At 39.8% G+C, this 16,656-nt stretch overlaps 1 long non-coding RNA gene across 2 annotated transcripts; it reads right to left on the minus strand.

Annotated features, from left to right (window-relative positions):
- Positions 1–546: 546 nt before the first annotated feature.
- On the minus strand, positions 547–9,815 carry LOC131901427 (uncharacterized). Of its 2 annotated transcripts, none has more exons than XR_009376536.1 (3): positions 9,268–9,815; positions 1,896–2,447; positions 547–764 (listed from the first exon to the last, which is right to left on the minus strand). It is a non-coding gene; the product is annotated as an uncharacterized LOC131901427 (long non-coding RNA). The 2 variants fall into 2 exon arrangements; XR_009376537.1 differs by lacking the exon at positions 9,268–9,815 and adding an exon at positions 7,715–7,918.
- Positions 9,816–16,656: the final 6,841 nt, after the last annotated feature.

Genomic DNA, 16,656 nt, shown 5'->3' on the forward strand with positions numbered 1-16,656 from the left:
CATACATTTCCTCGCACAGGTGTAGACACACAAACTTTTTTAAGTGGATGAAAATACCAGTAAAGAAAATAACCCAATTATTGAGAACATATAAAACGATTTGGCCATTTAAATTATAGAATTTAAAAAATAATTCTATTCTTCAAAACATTTATTGTTCCTTTTTAAATATGTGTTATCCTTTCACTTTCTGATTCCATTGTAGGTCACTTAGAAACCCATTTTCCTGGACTTACAGGTGCATGGATATAACTCCAGCCCAGGGAGAATATGTTGGGCCAATCTCTGTGAGTTTGAGGCCAGCTTGGTTCCCATGGTAAATTCAAGGACAGCCTATTTGGACACATCCTGTCTCAAAAAATTCCAAAAGAAGAAGCATATCTCAAATTATGGGATTTTTGATAATATAATCTGACTGGACTGTGACTGGTTTAACAAAAGCTTTTGTTATCTTCACTTACATCACAACATATGTGTTAACATTGAAAATAAAAAACAATATGGAGAGTCCATTCACAGAGATGTAGAAATTCATTGAATCCTTTGACAACCATTTAGAGGGGACTTTCTTCACCTTCAAGTCACAGCAGACAGAAAGAGCAGTAGGACATCTTCATCATCAAAATTATATTGACATATTTGGGACCTGAAGAGTTGGCTCAGTAGTACTGGTCCTCTTGGTTACCCAAGTTTGATTCCCAGCACCTACATCAGATTTGTCACATCTACCTGTATTTCCATGTCCTTGAGTGCATTCACCTTGCCTGTTAGGAAACCAGATATACAAATGGTAAAAAGACAGATATGTATGTGATTCCATATAGTAAAAAAGGCTTTATTCATGTGTCTGTTATCTTAGAAAAGAATGGAATTTAATTTAAGTGCATAAGTTTTGCAAATCGTTATACCATGTTCATGCTAGGTAACAATGGTGACCAGAGATGTCTGATCCCCTGTGACTGGAGGCACTGTCAGTTGTGAGCTGTCTTGTGAGTGCAGGGAATGAGAGTCAGGTCCTGTATATAAAAAGGTAGTGTTCTCAGTGCTGAGACTTGTATTCAAGCCTATGAACATGTCATTAATAGTAGTAAGGTATGGATGGCTGATTTAAGTTCATCCTTACCTCAGTCCAGGTTACCCAGAAGAAATATAAGATTGATAGAACCCAAAACTACTTTAGAGTTAGTGCTCCAAAAATTTGTTTTTACTCTTCCCCAAATGAGAAATTATTGGTTGAGGAGCAGAGTATACAGTCATTTTGATTTTTGAAACATGTACCCAACCTCTAAGAGTCATACATTGTGTTTATGTATCCAAAAGACCCATGTGTTGTTTCTCTTTGAACTTATTCCAGTGATGGTCCATGCTAAACTTGGCAAATTTTTGCTAAGACCTCACATAACAAGCAAATGCTTGCAATAATCAATTCCATTGACACACAGTTTTATGCCACATACAGTTCATCTTCAAAATTTCCATTTTTTACACACATTATCACAAATGTTAGGAAAATGGACTGCATAACCAGAGACAGTTCTGACAAGGCAAGGCCAAAGGAGTTGTTTTTTAGGAAACATTTCTACTAGAAATATGAGACCAGATATAACTAAGAATATTCTGGATAAAAATGGATGACCAAGAGACTTCAAATTACCATTTAGAATGCTTTGTGTTGTAGGATATAAATCTAGCCTCCTGTACTGAATGTTATGGTGACCCCTGAGACACTTACACCCTTTCCTCATTCAGGATCCTGATATTTTCTGGTTGTATTAAAAAAACAAAAACTCTCAAGTGATTTAACCTCTTAAAAATCATTTACACTTAAAATATAGAATGAAATAGGATTTTTACCCACCATTTAAAAATGTTTATAGAGCTACTAAAAAACTCACATTTTCAAATAGTTGGTTAAAATATTCCTCTGGATTGTACAAGAAGCAAGGCAGGGTTAATGACAGACATGATGGATGGTTAGTCAGACTTGGCTTTTCTCTTTTACTTGAGAGACTGGACTCTGTTTTTCAGTGTCTCCACTTTCCACTGGCAGATCTGTAGTTGTTGGTCAGCCACTTTAGCCTGTTGCCTTTATTTTCCTCTTCCCTTTTGTTTGCACTCTTCTGTGTGATCCTTTCTCCTTTCCCATGGCCTTTTCCAGTGTTGCATCCACCTTGGCAGAGGCACGCTTGGAAAACAGTGTTTTGGCTTCTGTAATTACTTCCTGCTGACATTGGCACATTATTATCAGGGCCTTGGAAGGCTAAAATGTTAGTCAAAGGTAAGGAGGCAATTTAGAAACCTCTGGTTCATTGACCAGCTGAAGAAACAGCATTTGCTTCAGTTGGATTATTTTATATCAGCTTTCATGAAGTTCAGGGCTCATAGTCACATGGAGCAGATATCATTAACAATTGATGCTTGGATGTGTCTGTCAGCAAAGTGCAAACCTGTGGAGACAGATATAAACTAGGAACAGAAGTTAAAATTTATAACCTTATGTGGAACTTTTAGACCCATATAATGTAAGCCTTTATGTCATCAGACCTTTATATTTCTCAGACCCTTGTCAGGACCTGTCAAACAATACCTGAATAGGGGAGTGTGGATTAAGAAAAGACAGATAGGAAAAACAGAGACATACAAGAAAGACAGAGACATAGGATAGATTTGGGAGGACTATCACTGAATACTGTTGTATCCAGTTTACTCTACCTATTGCTTATATACAGCTGAGCAATAGACAAGGGAGCATCAACAAAGCATACTACATTGTTACAGACTTCTTTATCTTAAGGTTCTTTGGGTTCAAGGAGCAGTAAAGCCACTTCCCTGCAACACAGATCTTAAAAGGTCTTATTAATAAAAAACCTAGAGCCAGATATTGGGGTAAAAGCTGAAAGATTAGAGTGGTAGATAGCAAGCTACTACATCTTAGCTCTATGAAATCCCTTATATAAAACTCACATCTAATACCATATGAGTCTGTCAGGCCCTTTAGCACAAAAAAATGAGGAGATTGATCAACCATTGATAGGAAATGTGTGGGAGGTCTCAGAATTTCATAAAAAAATCATGTCAATAGTGAGGTTTTAAAAAAGGATTTTTCCATAACCTGGAAACAAGTTAAGGAAATTATATGGAAATGTCCTACTTGTTCATTTTACAATCAGACTCCACTACCTGCAGGATATAATCCGAAGGAAACTCAGAAGAATGAAATCTGTAAGATAGATGTGTTTCATTTTGTAGAATTTAGAAAATTGAAACATGTGCACCACACAATTGATACCTACTCAGGATTTCCATGGGCAACTGCTCTGAGTTTCAAAAAGGCTGATTCTGTAACCAAGAAATTGCTAGAAGTTTTGGCCTTCATGGGTATACCTGTATAAGTTAAACCTGACAATGATCTAGCATATGTCTCTGATAAAATGAAACAGTTTTTTGCTTATTACAATATAAAACATATTACAGGTATACCATACAATCCTACAGGAGAAGTCACAGAAATAACAATTTGTACTCTAAAAGGTATGCTAAATAAACAAAAAGAGCAGCAAAACCCCCCTGAAATAGATTACATAATGCTTTATTAATTTTGTATTTTCTCAATGCTAATAAGAAATGAACAATAGCTGTGGAGAGACATTGGATAATAGAAAAAAAACCTACAGAATTAAATCAGCCTGTATATTTTAAGGACGTACTAACCTCAGAATGGATACCAGGATATATGTTATATTGGGGATGAGGTTTTGCTTTTGTTTCTACAAGAGAAGATAAGCTATAAATACCATCAAAATTGGTAAAGGGCTGGATGGTGGTAGCCAATGTCTTTAATCCCAGCACTTGGGAGGAAGAGCCAGGTGGCTCTTTGTGAGTTCGAGGCCAGCCTGGTCTACAGAGCGAGATCCAGGAAAGGCACAAAGCTACACAGAAAAACCCTGTTTCAAACAAAACCAAAAAAAAAAAATTGTGGGGTTGGGGATCTAGCTCAGGGGTAGAGTGCTTGCCTAGCATGAGGTAGGCCCTGGGTTCAATCCTCAGCTCCACAAAAAAAATGATAAATATTTGATTTGAACAAGACAGACTTCTTAATTAGAAGAGGTGATAGTTCCTCAACCAGCATGAACATCCAATTTAAAATAACTTGTCCTAATGGTATTACATCACACATAAATTTCATGTCTTCCTAAATGTTTGTTTCTGCTCTTCTCTACAAACACTTATCACAAATGATGTTTATGTAGTCCCAGTTCATTTAAAAATTAAAGCTGGCTTTGGAGTTGGAGAATGAGTCTCTCCTTTAAAGCCAAACATGTTAAAAAGAAAATGCATAATTTCTGTATCATGTCAGAAGAGTCTACTGATATGGGACAGAAGAAAACTAAAATTAAGGGATGATTCTATTGCCACTGCTTTCATAATACTTTACTTCTATTTTGATTATTTAAACTTTCCTTAAAGTATAAATTTTATATCGAAATTTATATATATATATGTATATTTGTAGCTCAACATAAATCCAGTTACTCTGAAACTGATAAAAGAGAAAGTAGGAAGTAGTCTTGAACACATTGGCATAGGAGATCACTTCCTAAATATAACACCAGTTTCATAGTCACTGAGAGAAGCAATCAATCAATGGGACCTCAAACAGGAGAAGCTTTCATAGAGCAAAGGACACAGTCAACAAGACAAAGCGTCAGCTTACATAATGGAAAAGGATCTTCACCAACCCCACATCTGACAGACGGCTGATATCCAGAATATATAAAGAGCTCAAGAAATTAGACATCAAAATGCTCAACAGTTCAATTAAGAAATGGGCTATAGAGCTAAACAGAGAATTCTCAACAGAGGAAGATCAAATGGCTGAAAGACATTTAAGTAATTGCTCAACCTCCCTAATCATCAGGGAAATGCAAACCAAAAGGACTGTGAGATACCACCTTACACCCATCAGAATGGCTAAGATCAAAAACACTGAAGACAGCTTATGCTGGAGAGGATGTGGAGCTAGGGGAACACTCCTACATTGTTGGTGGGAATGCAAGCTTGTACTTTTCCATTTTGGAAATGAATATGGCACTTTCTTAGAAAATTGGGAATCATTCTCCCTCAAGATACAGCTATACCACTCTTGGGCATATACCCAAGGAATGCTCAATCATACCACAAGGGCACATGCTCAGCTATGTTCGTAGCAGTATTATTTGTAATAGCCAGAACCTGGACACAAACTAGATGCCCTTCAAATGAAGAATGGATAAATAAAATGTGGTACATATACATAGTGGAGTACTGTGCAGCAGAGAAAAACAATGACATCATGAGGTTTGCAGGCAAATGGATAGATCTAGAAGAAATCATCCTGAGTGAGGTAACCCAGACTCAGAAAGACAAACATGGTATGTACTCACTTATAGGAAGATAATAGATGTAAAACAAAGGATGACAAGACTGCTACTAACAACTCCAGGGAGGCTACCTAGAAAACAGGACCCTAAGAAAGACACAGGGATTGTCCAACAACAGAGAAATGGATGAGGTCTACATGAGCAAACTGGACTTGAGTGCAGGTAATGAAGGGCAAGTGTTGGGGGAAAGAGAGTTTAGGGGAATGGGAGGTCCCAGCAGGATCAGGAAGAGAGAGGGAGAACAAGGAAAAAGAGAATATGATAAATTAAGACCCCATGGGAATAGGAAGAAGCAAAGTGGTAGAGAGATCCCCAGAAATACACAGGTACCTCCACAAAAGACTACTGGCAATGGTCGAGAGAGAGCCTGAACTGACCTGCTTTGGTGATTGGATGGCTAAACACCCTAACTGTCATGCTAGAACTCTCCTCCAATGACTGAAGGAAGCAGATGCAGAGATCCATGGCCAGGCCACAGGTGGAGCTCCTGGGAGTCCAATCGATGAGAGAGAAGAGGGATTGTATGAGCGAGAGATTGAGACCATGATTGGAAAAAGCGCAGGGACAAATAGCCAAACTAGTGGAAACACATGAACTATGAGCCAATAGCTGAGCAGACCTCAACCTGATCAGGCCCTCTGGATAAGTGAGGCAGTTGATTAGCTTGAACAATCTAGGAGGCTCCCAGGCAGTGTCCCAGAAACTTTCCTTAGTGCATGAGCTGGCTTTTTTGGATCCTGGGGCCTATCCTGGGACACTTTGCTCAGCCTGGGTAAAGGGAGGAGGGGACTGGACCTGCCTCAACTGAAACTACCAGGCTGAGCTGAATCCCCAGGGGAGTCCTTGCCCTGGAAAAGATGGGAATGGGGGGGTTGATTGGGGGAAGGCCAGGGAGGGGGGAAACCGGAGGAGGGAGGACAGGGGAATACATGGCTGATACATAAAATTAAATTAATTATTAAATTAAAGAAAACAAAGTGCTTCTTCCATTAAATTGCTAAAATAAAAAAATCTGTTTTGCAAGCTTTGGTGACTCTGACTTCTGCCCCCAGCATGTAACAGGATCCTCCTAAATTCTGATTTTTTTTCAATGGAAAAACTTTACAACTCCCAAACATATTCTGTTACAGTAGTTTATTTTAAAAAAAATTTTCTCCCATTTAAATTGGGGCGGTTCACTTTCACTCAAACAACAAACCTTTCAAAAAAGAATTACAAGACAGAGAAGAAAATATTAATAGCTGAACTCAATATATACTACTTGAGTTCTAGTAAGTCACCAAAATCATTTATACACTTCTATTAAATACACCAATGGGCACAGGTGGCATTTATTTGTTGTTAGATTAGCCCGATAAGGATTAGAATTCTGAGATTGGAAAACGCAAACACAACTCTATATTTAGGATCAAACATGTTGATTTCTACCTTCCCTCTCCATCTTCTTTGCTTTTAGCATCTGAAAGTGGTTAATCAGTAAAGAATGTCTACCTGGTGACTCTTTCTGAATGGCAAAGGACAGGAGCTACACACAATATTTGATAACAGACATGAAAAGAAGTGTTAATTTTTTTTCAACAAAGTGAAGTGATTCTCTACTCTAAAGCATCATTTTAAGCATTTTTTGTAAGTTTAATATTTGATTACTCTGTTCCCAGAAAAAGATGTTCACCAGAAAGAGATGTGTAGCTCAGGTCATGTAAATGCTAGCTCATCACCCCACCATAACAAACAAACAAAAAAACAAAAAATATGCAAACAAACAAACAAAAAAACAAAATCCCACTTATAAAGGAAGTGATTTTATAAGTCATGCCTTGTGACAGCACACATCTGCATGGTGCATTCCAACCCATCTTTCTCCAGGTAGAAGAAACTGACATGCAGAGAGGCTAAACTGCCAAAGACATAACCAAGAATTTCCTGGGTGTGCCTGCTGTCCTGACCTTGTTTTGCACTGTTCCTCAAACCTGCATTCTAAAGCTTTACCTGTGGCTATTTCAGACCTTATTCTCCTTGGATAGCCTTTGATATAGCTCAAAAGGGCCTGTTTCATGTCCTAGGAGGAGAAGGACAAAAATCAAAGTGACTTTTCACATCTGATAAGGTCTACTTACTTTTGAAGGAGGAAATTTGTCAAAGATCTGTTTACAGAAACCTTGATGAAGAGGCACAGAAGTTAGAGGGATACCGACAAGTTTTCACAGGGATCTGTGTACACAGCCCTGGAGTTAATCTCCAACCTAAGGTAACTAGTGGACAAATTACCAGTCATTACTTATATCCCCGCATACCTGGAATTTATGGTGTTACATTGCTCTCAGCTGTAAGGAGCCTCTTCTGACCTCCAAGGAAGGACATAGCATAAGATTGAAATTCATAGACAAGGCAGTGAATTCAGACCCAATTCCCCATATCTGAAAATTTTAATGGTCAGGAAATTCAAAGAAAAATACATTCATTGAAATGAAGCTTGTTGTATATAACACATTAGAAGAATTTAGCATGGTACTTGATATGGCAGGACAATATCAGGGGACACTTATTGACAGGGTGAAGTGGTTTGTGAGTCTATGGGTGTCTCTGTGTCTTTGTAAAACTGTGACAGGGAAACAGGTTGGGTTCAGGAGGAAATAGGATCTCTTCTTCTGAGATAGATATGGTGCTGTTGAGCATTTCATGAAATACACATCTCACTGACTTGTGAAAACCCCTCTGTCATAGAGTGGTTTCTTAACATCTTTATTACACTGAGTTATCAGGTATAGCAACTTAGAATGGGAAAAATTGATCATAGCCCATAATTACATGTAATAGTTCAATTTTTGGAAAATCAAGGTAGGAACTCAGCTAATCATATCACACCCACAGCCAAGAGCAGAGATAAACAAATGACCCATGCTGCCTGTTTGCTTATGCTTATGCTCTAGCTTCTTCATACTTACACAGTACAGGTTGCAGACAATGAAATGATTCTGCCCATTTTAGGGAGTCTTATCTCAATTAACAATAAATAAAATCCCACAGAGACATGTTCAAAGTAAATCTGATCTGTATACTTGCTCATTGATTGTCCCTCTTCCCAGGTGACTAGTTTCATTCAGTCTGATAATAAAAACTAAGAATCACACCACCCCAGCATCACTGCCAGAATTTGAGGAGATTTCTGCCTGCATTCAGAGCTGTGATTTTTAATCTGTGGGTCACCACCCCATTGGGGATTGCATATCAGATATCCTGCAATCAAATATTTGAATTTTGATTCATAACAGTAGCAAAATTAAAATTAAGAGAAATTAAACAATTATGTTTAAGGTTCACCATGACATGAGGAACTACTGTTAGTGCTATTTAAAGGGTCAGAGAATTGGAAAAATTAAGAAACATTGATCTAGAGTGTTCAGTGGAACCCTAGTGTCTATGTTTCTAAATATGAAGGGGCTTGCAAAGGATTTTCCTGAATACACTTTGCTGTATAGAAAACTCATATTCTGTGTGGAAGACTCCAGCTGTCTGGCCACTTTTACTACCCAGTAACAGCAGAACACTTTGAGCTACTCAACAGAGAGTACAACACCCACTACACATGCTTATGACACAGATTTTAGTCACATTGAGCTCCATGACCATATCACGCTCCTATGGGTACTTTGTGCTTGGTTGTGTCAGGGTCTCCTCTAGCATTACTCTGCCCAGATGTTTCCTGCATACTCTTTATGAGGAAATTGTTTAACAAGTGTCCCTCTCAGTCAGCATTAAGTCTGTAATGTCTTGTGGCTAAGGAGATAAGGAGATGCAGGTACAAATTATGAACTATAGCATATATAAATTTCTATGATATTATTACCTTCTGTACATAACATTTCAGTAGGAGATAAACATTCAGTTCCACACATGGAAAGAACTAAAGGATGTCCAATCAAGCGGGGAGAGATCTCTAGCTTTGGATGAAGGGGGCGCTGAAGGGCTTCCCTTGTATCCCGGCAGAGGCTCCTTTAAAGGTCAGCTTGACTTCTGGTGTATTATGATGAAAGCTCATTAGCAGGGAAGCAATGTCAGTTCTCATGACATCTGCAGCTCTTTCCTGGACATTCTACTGTATCCTGGAGAGCCCTGGAATCCTCTGTGATGTCACTATGTTGTGGCAACACCAACTGCCCTTGGGAAGCTTATACAATGTCTTCACCATTTACTGATGAACATGATGGCATACTGAAGAGTCTAATTCAGAAAGAGAATGGAGAGGGTAGAGAGACCAGAGAGTGACAGAAGAAAGCTGACCTTCAGCCTCAGTGTAAAACATCAAGAAAGAAATGGTCAAGAGAATGGTGTAATGAGTTCTGTGCAGGAAAAGGGAAGCTTCCTGGAGGAAGTGGGCTTGAGCTGAATTTTTCAGTAGTGGGTTACAGAAAGCTGGATATTCTGGGAAACAACAGAACTTCCCTGCTTATCATAGCTCTTGAAATTCAAGGATTCCAGGATATTAATTGTTCTGGCTCAGAAGTCAGGAACTGGTAAGGCCAATGCTTTATGCTGGGAATTCTTGCTTTCATTCCTTTTGGTAGATAGGCATTGATGTGTGAACATGAGATCAACATTAAAGTGGGAGGGATTAATGAGGTGTGCCCATTTCAAGGCAGAACATCACTGTACTTCAACCACACTGGCTAACTTTATGTACTTCCCAGCTACTCTGTGTTCCTGAGTTGTCAGTGAGGTGACTTGTTAAGTCTGGTGACCATGTTCTGCCCTTGTATGTCTTCTCCATCAATAGTTATATGGTTAGAGTGACCAGTCAAGACTTTTGGGGAAACTCTAAATGACTGGGGTGATTGTGAACCATGGCAATTTTTTCCTGACTTGCAAAAACACATGCTTGTGGACTCTGCAGCCAAGTTGAATTCTGAGTCTGCAGCTGTGAATGAGCCTGAAGAGGCTATCTCCTTGGTTATTTGGAGTATGTGCTATGAGGGTAGAGAGAACCAAATACCTGAGATAACCACTTCACTTCAAATAGAGGAGACAGCTCAGTTCCCTACAAGGGGCATCTGAAGCACAGGACAAAATAATTTGGGGTGTCACTGAGTCACTTTTAAACAAGCAATCTCAAACAATTGATTAGGTCTTAGGGTGGTCTGTCCATTATCTTTGCCTTGTCATACTGCAAGTTAATTTGTGTTCATCTACCCACAAGGAGCACCAAGGAGCCACTATCCCACCAAACCTTCCTCACCAAGATGCAGGTGAAGCAGAAGGTTCAGAGAGTGACCAGTCAGCTACGGCAAATGACTATTGAAAGTAATTAGCAGTGAGATCGCCTGATCTTTATCACAGAAGAGAGAGTGAAGAATAGGTATTCATTCTTTCAAACCCTGTGGTTTCAATCTCAGTTCCACTCTGTCATCATTAATTCATTTTACATAAGGTCTGTGTTTCTGGTAGGCTGCATCTTCAGGATATGCCTTTGCCCAAAATCATGTCTCTGAATTCTTCCCAAAGACAGAACCTCAAATGTGGACAGGATTGTCATGAGGACATAGACTATTCTGCTTCCTCTAAAAAGAAACAAAAACAGAGCCTGTGTCATGAGTCATAGTACTCATGGACTGAGGCAGTAGTATGTGAGTTCCCAGCATGAATTTGAAGAGATTCTATCAAGTGCTGGCTAGTGTGAGATGTTAGTTACTGTGAGTTTGAGTTAATTTTTTGTTACTTGCTTTAAAAGGCCTTGTGCGTTTGATTCTCCAAGCAGCAATAGGAGAGGCCTGGTCACACATCTAAATGTGTGGATATAGGAACTGAGACTGATCCCTGCTCCTTTTGTTCCCCTCTGAGAGGCCATACCTGCATACATTTGTTCAGCATCCAATTGATGGAGTTCTCCCACTCTCACTCAGTCTCTCTTTCTCTGTCTCTCTTCTTTATCTCTTTCTCTGTCTCTCTGTCTCTCACATACATGTGTTTATGTTGTGTATTTTTCTATGTGTTTGTGCATGTATCTCCCTCTAGTCCCTGCAATCAGGGATCTGTGGTTGGGCATGAGCAGTTCCCTATCTCACAGTTCCCAGGTGATACCTTGGTGAAAATTGGGAAAACCACTTTGAGTATTATAGATCTGCCAGTGTACTTTCTTTAGTGACACATAGATATTCACTTGGGGAGTTTATAAATCTGTCATGATATTGCGTCCCATCCTCAAAACTGTTCATGATGTTATTTAGGTCTCCATTGTGACAGGTCCCATCATTGAGAATTTCTTTTTGAAGACAGGAGAAACATCTTCACAGACTCTGGAGGGTAGACACCTGTGGATTAGACACCAGAGAAATTCTTAGACTTCTATTTCGGCAAGCCTCCTGAGAGAGCTCATGCAGCTCCACCTCCCATCATCTAAACAGCCTGCCTCTACCGGTGTAGGGTCAGCATAGGTGTAAGTAAATTGTTTGCAAATCTGTGGTTTGGTCCCGGGTTTTGGTACCAACAATATAAGTAAATTTGTTGCAACAACTCTGGGGAAAGGTGGCCTGACTACCTGGGGAGTCAGGCAACACCTTGATCTGCTTAGGATAGCACTGATGGCTGGAACTGCATGGAGACAGTTTAGCCCTGGAGGACGAGGTATTCCACACACCTTGAGCTGCTCAGAACAGCAGCTCTGCCCTGAAGGTGTCCTGGACACCTGGAGCTGTTTAGCACAGCTCTGATGGCTGAAACTGGAAGGGACCATTCAGCCCTGGAGGGTGAGGTATCCTGGACACCTCAAGCTGCTCACAATAGCTCTGCCCTGAAGGTGTCCCAGAGACCTGGAGCTGTTGTGCACATCTCTGACAATTGGAACTGCAAAGAAGCAGCCCAACCATGGAAGGAAAATTTTTCTTCTTGGGAAATTCAGGCCTGGAACTGATGGGGGATGATCTCCCTGCAGGATACAAAAATCCTGCTCTTCTCATGGAGAGCTGCTACAGCTGAGCTTTGCTCAGTCCCCTCGTAAGGGGGCTTCCTAGCAGAGCTCTGCTTCTCTTGCCTATGCTGTGGCTTTCTTTTGCTTCACTCTGCAAAAAGGGAAAAACCCCTGCAGAAATGTAGCAATGTACTCTGGCTCTGGAGAAAAGTGTTACTTTTTAGCTCTTTATGGCTCTGTCCACTGAGGGACGTCTCAGCAAAGAACTTCTGTTCAGCTCCTCCTTGCTCTGCTCTTTCAGCTCCCTCTTGCTCTGTCCACTGGGGGACATCTCAACAAGGATCTTCTCTATGCCAGTGAATGAAGATCATCACACCCAAAATTCTTTTGAGAAAGGTATTTATTTGAGAAAGAGGAGTCCAGGAGAGTAGCTGCCTCTACCAGGGTGGACAGAACAGCCTTTTTTTTAAACTGACCAGGCAGGGCGGTTTATACTGGAGGTTTTGGAGGTGCAGTCAACCTCGGGTTGACTTGAGGCCGAGGGTTCTACTGTTCTGCTCTGTGATTGGTTGATTTCACAAGTCAGTTGGGCAGGGGCAGAGATGGCTCTGATCTGACTGAGACAAACAGTGTGTTTCTTTCTGCCCTGATCTGAGGCTTTCCTACCTAGTTCTGGGCTCCAGGGTCAGGGTGGGTTTCTTTAGCCAGTCCCTTGTCCCTACAATAGCAAGTTTAATAAATACCAGAAGTTCTCAGCACTTAGGAGACAAGATGTGGCATCCCGTGACATCCAGTAGTCTAGAACACACCCTGAATTCCTGTAATACTTGAGGACTATGTTCATGGAGTTCATTACCTCTAGGTCCAGGACCTACTACTAGCCAAATCCTTTCTATGAAAGCTCAAGATGCGGCATGAGCAGGTCATGTCACACACACAGAGCTTAAAGAATGCGAACACCAAGGTCTCAGAGAAATTAAATGGTCTGGTCGAGGAGTCAGTCTTCCATTGTTAAGTGCCTGTATTTCAGGGGACCACAACATTGTGCAATGGCCATCTCTGGCTTTCCTTGTTGCTGTACTGCAGAGTCTGAAGCTCTGGCTCCAGCCTTTCTGCCTCTTAGCAAGCTTCCTTAGCAAGTAGTGCTTTGTCTTATGCTTCTCATTCTCAGCATTGCCAATAGTGAAACAGATTTTTAGCTACTCACAACCCCATATTGTCATACTTAATAGCCTCCAGAACAACTATTTTTAACCATCCTAATGCCATGACCATTGAAGTACAATCCTTCATGTTGTGACATTCCACCATAAAATTATTTTTCTTGCTATGTCATAACTGTAATCACTACTGTTATCAATCATAATGTAAACATCTGTTATGTAGGGTATCTGAGATGCCTCCCCTTTGAAAGGGCCATTCCATCACCTAATGAGTCATGACACTTAGAAGTCCAGTTTGCAACACGAGTTGGATATCATGTATGGTTTTGTGCAGGGGTCTATTGCCATAGGATTGCTACACCACTAGTGTCTCCTACCCTCACTCAGATGGGATTTGTCCTCTTCTTGCTGATGTTTCCCCATTTACATGGTCAGAGAAAGGTAGATGTGGAATCTGTTTTCTTACTACAGGTTCTTGGATTTCTTTTGTTGTTGGAGTTTACAGAAATAGCATGATTCTTTCTGGAATTCCCTTTTCTCTACCAGTGGCCAAGAGGAAAATGTCAGAGACCCCCAGACACAGAAAGAGCAGGTAAGAACAAGCAGCTGGGTCAAGGTTAGGTCCAGCACCATTTCCTCCTGTAACATTAGCCTCTTTAACATTCAACCCACTTGTGTTTAATTCATCACTTTACTCATACACATTCCCCACACACACACATTCAACCCCATCACCACTTTCATGACAGTCAATTGTTTATTTTTTTGTCCATGCACCAGTAGTTCTGGGAAGTGAGTGTTTTGTGAGAATCATTTGGCAATCAATCCTTGCTTCTCTGCCTGAAGCTGAAGTCCAATGACGCAGATGGATCAGTCACACATCACATATCTTCATGTCATTATGAGGAGAGAGGTGCTATGAACAGCCTTGAGGGAATAAGTTCAAAGTCCAGCACCATTTGCTTTTTGCACATTTGCTTTCCAGGGTTTATATATGATCACAGTGGGGATAGCAGCTTGCAAGTAGGAGGGCCCCCTGCATAGGTCAAGTGAGTCATTCTTTTTGTCACCTTGTTGGGTGGCATGTGGCCTTCTTCCTCCCATGCTCTGCATGCCAAGGTGGTCTCTTCACTTTGACAATTTGTTAGTTCACACTTATAGAGACCTCAGTGGGAGATAGGCAGCAGTGTTTACTGTGTGTTCTGTTCTCTTTTCTTTTGTCCTCTCCCATTGTTGTTGACCAAATTCCCTATCTGATGCTCTCCAAAATGTTGCAACCACAGAGTCAATAACACTAGGGAAGACTGAATGTATTGTCACTTTTGAACGTGAAGCCCATATTACCGCTGAGGGACTGTTTTACTCTCCACGTCAATATGTAGCTCTGCCATGCTGAGAGGTTTTGAGCTCTGCCCATTGACCCAGCATCAGTGATTTTTGTTTCTGAAGCTTCTGGGCCCTGACCCAGCTAATTGTGAGGTTCCATTCATCCTTCCATTTGTGTGGTCTTTTAACTTGAAGTGGTGTCATTCTTATTAGAGGAGTGTGTTGTATACGGCGATCCTTTTATAGAACTAAGTGTTTTACTGGTTCTTTTGTATGATTTGTCAGGTTTGATTTTATTAGTATAGGCTGAGTATTCTCTTGTGCTGTATGGGTTGAGATTCAGAACTCATTGACTTGAGTTCTGATCATTGTTTCTTTCTGACTAATGATATTTCATTTTTATATTTTCAACACATAGTTATTTGTGAATGAACTCACGAACATAGCATTCACTCAGTTGTGCACACACTATAACTCACATGTAGATGGTGGATGGGAATAGTTTACTAGTGTTCAATGCCTTTATTCTACCATGTTTCCCAGGATTTGAATTCAGACTTGTTGGAATGTACCTTTACTTGCTGAACCATCTACTAGTCCCTAATTTTTAAATGTATACCTTTATATCAAATAGACTTTGACTTCCCTCTTGCAACACTTTATTTTTTGTAGATTCCAATGCTCTGTTATTTTCACACATTTCAGGAACGTTATGCTCTATTCCTACCACCATTTGTGTCTAAGAACTTTGGAATCCACTCCCAATATCTTTAGCATCTCACTGATTGTTCAGTGTTTTGTTTTCTAGCCTCCATGTGTTTATATATTTTCTATAGTTCATTTTTGTTCTTTTTTGTATTTTTTATACTGTGATCTTATAAAAATAAAAATTATTTCAATTACCTTGTTTTTGAGAAGATTTGCTTTGCATAAAACCATCTTGAAAAGTAACTGCTCAGGTTGCTGATAAAAATGAATTCTGCTACTGTTCTTTGGAAAGTTCTGTAAATGTTAAATCAGTCCATTTATTTGTATATCAGTTGTTCTTGCTTTCCTTTTGTTTTGATAACTGATATAATCATGTATTAAAATCACCCCAAATAATGATGAATTTTATCTGTTATCTCATATGTTGTAGTGAGTGCTTTATAAAATTGGGAACATCAATGTCACAAGAACATGTGTTTATGGACTCTTGTTGAATTTCTCACTTTATCAATATGTAGTGATCTTCATTTTCTCATTCACTAATTTAACTTTAAAGGGTAAATTGTGGACTATCAGTATGGTTATACCTGTTTGTTTCCACATGTGATTTTCTGCCTATTACTTTGGCACTGAAGTTCATTTGTTGTAGGTACCAAGTAACTCTATGTGATAGAATATTATTTTAAGGTGTACTGCTTTTGTTCATGTTGAATTTGTTTAACTCTGTGAAGCTATGTTACTGTGCTTCTGTAAAACAACTGATGATTTAATAAAGAACTGGCCAATAGCAAGAAATGAGAAAGGATAGGTGGGACTTGCAGGCTCAGAGTATATATAAGAGAAAACTGGGTAGAAAGCTCTAAAATCAAGGAGTCAGAGAAGGAGGAGGATGAGGGGGGCTCCAGGAGCCAGCCACCCAGCTACACAGCAAGCCACAGAGTAAGAGTAAGAATTACAGAATTTAGAGAATAAGAAAAGCCAAAGGCAAATATAAAAGGGTTAATTTAAGAAAGCTGGCTGGAAATTAAGCCAAACGTATGAGTACTCATAAGTAAGAATAAGCCTAGATGTATGATTTACTTAGGAGCTGGATGGAGGACCATCAAAAGAGCAATAACCTCCAAAACCAGCTCTCTTT

Source organism: Peromyscus eremicus, unplaced genomic scaffold (genome assembly GCF_949786415.1).
Source record: "Peromyscus eremicus unplaced genomic scaffold, PerEre_H2_v1 PerEre#2#unplaced_82, whole genome shotgun sequence".
Lineage (NCBI taxonomy): Eukaryota > Metazoa > Chordata > Mammalia > Rodentia > Cricetidae > Peromyscus > Peromyscus eremicus.